Genomic DNA, 8186 nt, shown 5'->3' with positions numbered 1-8186 from the left:
GGAAATGAAATAGAATCGGTTCTCGAATGTTTAGAGGGAACAGTTCGTGATTGGGCCAGATTGTATAAAGACAGGTGGACCAGTGTAGCAGAATTCAAAGCCGACTTTTTCAAATCCTACTGGGGGACACATGAACAAAATGAATTACGCAGGAATATTGTTCACGGAGTTTGGGATAAAACAAAAGTAAATAGTATGCATGATTATTTTGTGCAAATGGTTGGACAAGCAAAAATGTTGACATATGTTATCTCGGAGAATCAATTAGTTACTGATATAATGAGGCACTTTCCTCGTTATATACAACAAGCGTTTGCGTCATCAAAAATTATTACTATCTTTGAAGCTGCCGAGTTTCTACGCGCGATGGACGACGTAAACAAACAAGAGCCGCGAGCAGTACCATCAACGTCCGGGGCCTCGAAACCATCCAATCAGACTATGAGAAAAAACCAGACACAATATCAAAATTGGCGGAAACCAGAAGCAACGACAGCTGTTATAGAGCAAGAAATAGTTATCGACGATTCGGAAAACTAATATCTGCTGATAAAAACGTCCCCGGGTCAGCTACAGAAACAGATGATAGGGTTAAAATTCTAAAAATGATGTATAGAATGAATTGGTTGCCAGGCCAATTGTTAGGAAAAAATAATAATGGGTTGCGAGCGCCGATAGAACTAGAAATAGTCAATGGTGAACAAGGAGTGGGATTAGGTTACAGTAATTTAGAAAAGATCCAGTTAATAGGGTTACATGATTTAATTAATGTTTTAAAATTAAAAAGTGAATTGGTAGAATTTGATGTAGATGACGAATTTATCGCGTCCGTGTTTGAGGAAGAAAAAGAAATTCCGGAATCAAGTTCGTTTAAGAGTGAAGTAATTATACGTATGCGAGACTTTCTTATAAGAGCTTTGCTAGATACAGGTAGCGATGTGACGGCTATGTCTGAGGAATTTTGGGAGGTTGTAAAAAATAAATATCCTGAAATTCCAGTAATGCCGATCAAGCCTTTTAATATCAAATCAGCGTCAGGGCACAAAAGTAAAGACATTAAAATTACAGCATTACTACCTATCGGTATAAATGATTTACAGATGGAAATCGGGTTTGTAGTAATACCTAATCTAAGTTTTCCAGTGATATTAGGATTTGACTGGATTAAGGAAAATGTAGTATCGATTGACCTAAGAAAAGAGAAATGTGGAGTCAATGTCGAATATAAAGGTGAAACTACTTGGATACCGTTTCATGATCGATATAATGGATGGCAAGATCAATGCAGTATAGAGTCGTCAAATCAATCTCAAACGCAAGTGACATGTAAAGTCGGAATACCGTTAGTAGAAAGTGAGAAAAAAGCTTTACATTCGGTATTGACAAAACATAAAACATTATTTGATTCAAAATTAGGCAGGGCTAATTGCTATCAACATGTGATAAAAATGGAATCACGCGCACCTGTAGTAAAGAGAACGTACCCCGTGCCATATGCGTATCGCGAGAAAATAGAATTAAAATTACGCGAATTAGAAGAACAGGGAATTATTAGTCGTTCACAAACTGAATACTGTAGTCCGTTAACATTTACATTAAAGAAAGACGGAACAATAAGAGTCTTATTAGATGCGCGTGAAATCAATAAGAACATGATATCTGAAACCGAAAAACCAACTTTACAATTGGACGTATTAAACTCATTTCACGGAGCGAAATTTATAAGCGTAATTGATTTGAATAATGCGTACTTTCAAATACCACTATCGGAAGAAAGTAAAAAATATACAGGTTTCAGTTTTAATGGGAAATCTTACGTGTATAACGTGTTGCCGCAAGGACTCAAAACATCTGTGGGAAGTTTTAGTCGTGCTATGGATTGCATACTTGGTCATGACGTTCGCGAATTTTGTGTCAATTACTTGGACGATTTAGCCATAATTACTACCGGTACCTTGCAACAACATTTGGAACACTTAGATATAGTGTTGGGAAAATTAGGAAAAGCGGGCCTAACTTGCAATTTAGAAAAATGCAAATTTCTATGTAAAGAGGTGCACATGCTAGGATATATAGCATCAGTAGATGGAATAAAAACCGATCCGGATAAAATTAAAGCGATACAGGAATTTCCAGCTCCAAGAAAAATAAAACAATTAAGAGCTTTCTTGGGACTGTGTAACTTTTATAGAAGATTTATCCCTAATTATAGCGAAAATGTACAATCATTGTGTCATTTATTGAAAAAAGGAGTGACGTGGCAGTGGGGTGTCAATGAACAAAAAGCTTTTGAGACAATAAAAAGGACTTTCGTAGATGTTATTCAATTACAACATCCTGATTTTAGCAAACCTTATTATTTGCAAACAGATTCCTCAGGTATCGGCTTATCAGGCATACTTTATCAACTTGATGATAATGGGGAAATGAGAGTTCTTGGGTTTCATAGTAAATCTCTAAGAGGGGCTCAATTAAATTATTCGACGACTGAAAAAGAATTTTATGCCGTTATTAACTGTTTAGAAAAGTTCGAAACTTATTTGAGAGGTTCAAAGGTTATTATTCAAACGGATCATAAGGCTTTACTATTTGTCAAAAATTGGAAATTATATAATGCGCGAGTAATACGTTGGATCAATTACTTAGAGCAGTTTAAATATGAAATTGAACACATAAAAGGCAAAGATAATATAGGAGCGGATGTGTTATCTAGATACCCACCTCAAACTGATCTTTTGCAGGAAGATAAAGTACGGCTGCCCGAGATTCTTTATACTGAAACAGAAATAAATAAAGAATTGATAAGTAAATTAAAAAAGGTTAAAGAATTACAAAAACAAGATCCCGAAATTGACGAAATAATTCAAGGTCTAGAAAATGGTGATATTAGTGATAGAATCGGTCGAATAATTCAAAGATGCTCATTACAGGATGGTGTATTGTACTTCACATCCGATAATAGTCCAAATAAAGTTATATTTTTGCCAAGAATGTTAGTATCGGATATAATAAAACAAATACACTTAGAAATGGGTCATCAAGGGGCTTACAAGGTCATAAAATACATAAAAGATAGATTTTATTGGAGGGGTATTACGCAAGATGTTAAAAAACTAATAAGAACTTGTCATACTTGTCAAATGGTGAAAAATGATAATATCAAACACTAGGGCTTCCAAATACCGGACTTCTTTCAATACCGGTATTAATACCGAAACTGTCTTCATCAATACCGGGATCCCGGGATCCCGGTATTGACTAAGAATCGCTTAAAAAATTTGAGGTTTATTAAAAAAAGGCTCACTGTAACACCAGATATGTATGTCCTTAGCTTAGGATATTAAACAATAATCGCCATCTGCAATAATTATCATTTCACCCTCCAGGTTGGCAATCATGCGCGACTTTAAAGAGCCATTAGCACTGAAACTGGTTTATAACGCCTTGGTTAGAAGTAAGTTGGAGGGATCGTCGGTCGTGTGGCACCGACACGAGTCAACATATGCCTTGTTACTCGAAAAGGTTCAAAAAGCTTTTTTAAGATTCTTGTACAAGAAATTGTACGGGTATTACCCGTTTCTGTACCCAACCAAATACTTGTTAGGGACCCTCGGTTATAACTCGTTAGAGGTCAGGCGAAACTTTTCTTTATTGACTACGGCTTTGCGGGTCCTGCGCAGCGAGTCAGACTGCCCAGAGGTGGTCTGCCGTCTGGTACGACTGTTTGTCCCTGACGTTCCCAGGATAGCTCTCAGGCGCCGCCGACGCGACTTATTGGCAGTGCCGGCGGCTCGCACTGTGTCGCGTAAGAACTCGCCACTTCTTCGTGCTCTCACACTGTTAAATGCGCTCCTGACATCAGCTACTGACTGCGATATGTTTGCGTGGCGATGTACGGCGGTGTGCAGTGAATGTCTGAGGTATTGTGAGAGGATGGATGATAGTCGTTGTTCAACTGTAATAATTTAGTCAACCTTATAAATGTATCAAGTACTGTAATCTAAATGTAACTAACTTTCATGACGTATTATTTATACACTGTAATGCCATGTAAACGTGTTCTCAATAAACAAATAAATCATTTTATCCGCCTTGTTGACTTCACCAGTCACAATTTTAGTTCAACCTTATAAACCAGCCAATATATATTCAAATTTGCCACCAAAAATTCGTTTGCCATACTACAATTAATTTCTTTCTACTTTTTGATATAATTTTAAGAATTAATTATATTAATATCATATCCTGAACATCAGAACTCATCACGAAATATTTATCTAACGCATATGCACAGATCTTGGTTCAATTAAATGATCTTCTTTAATTAAATGGACAAGTAATCTTCTTGATACAGCCGAATTTGATCATTTTAATGGATTTTAAATGTTATAATCGGCACATTTTCCTTGTTTTTGAAAATACCGGGATCCCGGTATTGCATTAAAAAATACCGGTATTGAAAAATGCGTTTAAACAGACGGGATCCCGGTATTTCGGGATCCCGGGATCCCGGTATTGGAAGCCCTATCAAACACGTAGGACCGTGTAAGTCAATAGTGAGTAATGATATCGGAGATTTAGTCATGGCGGATCTTTATGGGCCTTTACCATCAGGACAGTTCGGAATGAGCTATATTTTGGTAGTTCAAGATTCATTTAGTAAATTCATCAAACTATTTGCGTTACGGAAGGCTACAGCGTTATCTGTGGTAGTTAGTATGAAAAAATTCTTTAAAATCATTCATCCAAAAGCAATTTTAACAGATAATGGTTCGCAGTTTATTAGTGATCAATGGAGGCGTTTTATGAAAGAAAAGGGGGTCAAAACTATATATACAACAGTTAGAAATCCTCGTCCAAATACTACAGAACGCGTGAATAGACAACTTGGAGTATTATTCAGGACTTACTGTGAAAAACGACATCAAAGTTGGGTGAAAATATTACCAAAGATAGAAACTCTATATAACAATACGTTTCATGATAGTACAGGGTTCACTCCATGTGAAATAATGTATGGTCAGCCTACGCAATTAACATTTGATAAGGAAATTATTAGTCATATAAAGAAAAACATAGCGGACATTAGGCAAAAGGTTAGACAAAATTTAAAGAAAGCAGCTGAGACAAGGCAGGCAAAGTTTAATCAAAATTATAGACTGATTCAATTTCAAATAGGGGATTGGGTTAAAATAAAAAAGTTAAATAAATCAAATGCTCAGCAAAAGATAACAAAAAGGTTCGAAGAAATTTATGAGGGACCTTATGTAATTGCAGCAATTCCCTATCCAAACGTATATATTTTAGTAGATCCATATACAAATATATACCGAGGTAAATACAATACAATACATTTGTCAAGATATTATAAAGGCGAATTGAGTAAAAATAGCTGATCCGGTGAACGTTGATTAAAATGTAATGTTTAACTGACATTTGTTAATGACTGTATTTTTATTGTTATGTTAATTAGATAAACAGAACTAATTGTTATGTTTTAATGTTGATAAAAAGGTTTGACTAGAAAATAACTGTTAAAAAATATTAAAAAGTTTAAAAAAAAAAGGTTAAATATTATAAGGATAGATGTATTAGACATTGAGTAATATTTTTGAATTTTTCTAATATATAACATAGAGAGATTAATGACGTGTTTAAATGTACTTACCAAGTTTAGAATAGTAGCACAGAAGTTCTATTAAGGCGAGTCGAGTGCGAAGGCGCTGAATGTTGTATTGTAGCTGAAATCATTAAGAATTTTATTTTATTAAATGAAAAAAAAATGTATACATAAGCATTATTGTTATAAAGGTTTTTAATAAAAAAAATGTCTAATTAGAATAAATAATTTTTGAAACTACGTAATATTGTTATAGAGATTTTTAATAGCTATTAAGAAAAAAAACAAAGTGTCAAGTTAGAATAAAGAATTTTTAGAAATAAAGAAAAAAAAATTGTAAAAATAAGTAGGTAGGTTAGAATAGGGTCTTCCATCCACATCCGGCATAACAGTAGTCCGTATGTGTGAAAGTAACACTATTCACATATACAAGTCGCTTCATTCATATACACGTAGAATAGGCAACTAACTTTGGTTTTGATTTTGTAATAACTTTGATTTTGTGTAATGGTAATTCTCATAAAAAAAAAATATGTTAATTTACAATAACCCTTTAAGCATGTATATTAAAGGGTTGGGCTACCTAATGTTACCCGAAGGCACAAATAGCGGTAGTGGATTTTCACAAAAAAAAATATTTTTTATTATTATTATAAAAAAAAAATTAATTAAAATATATAATCAAAATATCTTTTAAATAAAAGAGAGATGAAAAGTAAATATCTTGAATTCATTAAATCATTTTGAAAAATATATAAATTATAAATAGTATCGTTTTTGGTATGTTAATAATAAGTAAGCATTTTAATTACCTTAAAATAAAATGAAGGAACAGCATTCAGCGACACTCGGTCTTTTGTCATGTGGAACATCTGGAAAACGGGAAGTATTCAGTTTAGACAGAGAACATAGATGTTTTGTAAGTATTTTGGTAGACATCAATTTCAGTAGATGAAAATTATCAATAACATATTAAATAAGACATACATTTATATTACTTTTAATAAAAAAAACAGTTGTTGTAAAAAAAAAAATTCATTAGAAAATAATTACAGTAAATGTTTGATTATTGCGATATAGTTCATTATAATTATTTTATTTAAATAAAATTGAAAAATGTTAGGTTAGGTAAAGCAAACTTACTTAGAAAATGTTGTCTCATAATTAGGAAGACTAATTACATATAATCATCTTACACGAACGCCTTACGTATCCTGAAATCATATTATGTAAAAATTTAAAAATCTTAAAATCAAAACAATAGTTCTAAAAATAGCTGAAAGACATCGTGAGACGCATTCAGCCACTTATAAAAGATCGGGAAAAAAAAGGTTAGCAGGTACTCCTTTAACTGTGTGTGACGACGCTTTCTTATCGTGTTAGTGTAAACAAAGTTTTTAAACGAGATAAATAATATGGTGTACACTAATGAGTTCAATTTACCAATCATATCTATATGTTATGGGTAATTAAAATGGCAGTAGGATAATATAACATATTAAATATAAATTAGCATTACGTAATATATACTATGTACTGAAAGAACTGACCGTGTTCTACCAAGTTGACATTCCTAGAAAAACATTGTTCTTTAGATTAAAACAAAAATGTATGATAGTAGAAAGAACCGAGTATTACTTACATAAAATGTTGAATCAAATAGGATCACCCACGTCGTCTAACAGTCCGGACTCATTTATGAGGGCCTGAAAAATAATAATCAAATAAACATTATTAAGTTTCTATGGAATCTGAAAGTAAAATAAATGTACTTCAAATTAAAACAACTTACGTTGAAATCCAGCGGAGGTTCTTCGTTTTCAACTACTTGCTCCGGGATATCAAAAAGTATATTTTGCAAACTTGGTGAAGGCTGTAAAATAAATAAACATAGATAAATGCAATAAGCATGTTTATACAGCAATAACATTATTGATTTGTTAATCATACTTACTTCAATAGCAATAACAGCGTGGTGTGGAGACCCCGGAGCTGCTTGAATTATTTGTATAACGTATCTGAATCGTTGTCCGTTGGCGACTAGTTTTTCCTATAACAAAAAAAAAATGTTTTTGTTTTAGCGTTAAACAGTATTGTAATAAAAATTAACAGATTATTAAAATAAAATATTTCTCAAAATATACATATAATATAATAATGATGTAAATAGTTATATAATTATTTAATATAAATATAATTAAATAAATGTATACAAACAAAATTATATACCCTTAATCTGCGGAGACGGTCCTTGAAATTCCTGATTTTCTTGTTAAGCATTTTAAAATTATAGTGAGGTTCGTCTTTCATACACAGTATTAAAAGATCTAGACGGGCAAGTTCGGTTAGAAATTCATCACCATGATATAAATTATTGATGTCCCAAATTATTGGGAATTGCAATATCTTGTAGTCAATTTCTTTAAGTCGCATTTTTGAATAGTGTACACTTCACAAACACAAGTTAACACTTCAAATGAGGGTTTTTCGTTGCGTATAACAAATTGACAATTTGTAACCTATGGTTTATCCCAGGGGGCGCCACTGTGGACGCCATAGACAAAGC

At 32.9% G+C, this 8186-nt stretch overlaps 1 long non-coding RNA gene across 1 annotated transcript; it reads right to left on the bottom strand.

The window, feature by feature from the left end:
- Nucleotides 1–2092: 2092 nt before the first annotated feature.
- LOC134805893 (uncharacterized) lies at nucleotides 2093–5757 on the bottom strand. Its single transcript, XR_010146425.1, has 3 exons — nucleotides 5669–5757; nucleotides 2722–2775; nucleotides 2093–2487 (listed from the first exon to the last, which is right to left on the bottom strand). It is a non-coding gene; the product is annotated as an uncharacterized LOC134805893 (long non-coding RNA).
- Between the last annotated feature and the right edge of the window lie 2429 nt (nucleotides 5758–8186).

This window comes from Cydia splendana, unplaced genomic scaffold, assembly GCF_910591565.1.
Source record: "Cydia splendana unplaced genomic scaffold, ilCydSple1.2 scaffold_75_ctg1, whole genome shotgun sequence".
Taxonomy (NCBI): domain Eukaryota; kingdom Metazoa; phylum Arthropoda; class Insecta; order Lepidoptera; family Tortricidae; genus Cydia; species Cydia splendana.
This window is presented reverse-complemented; position numbering and strand designations above follow the sequence as displayed.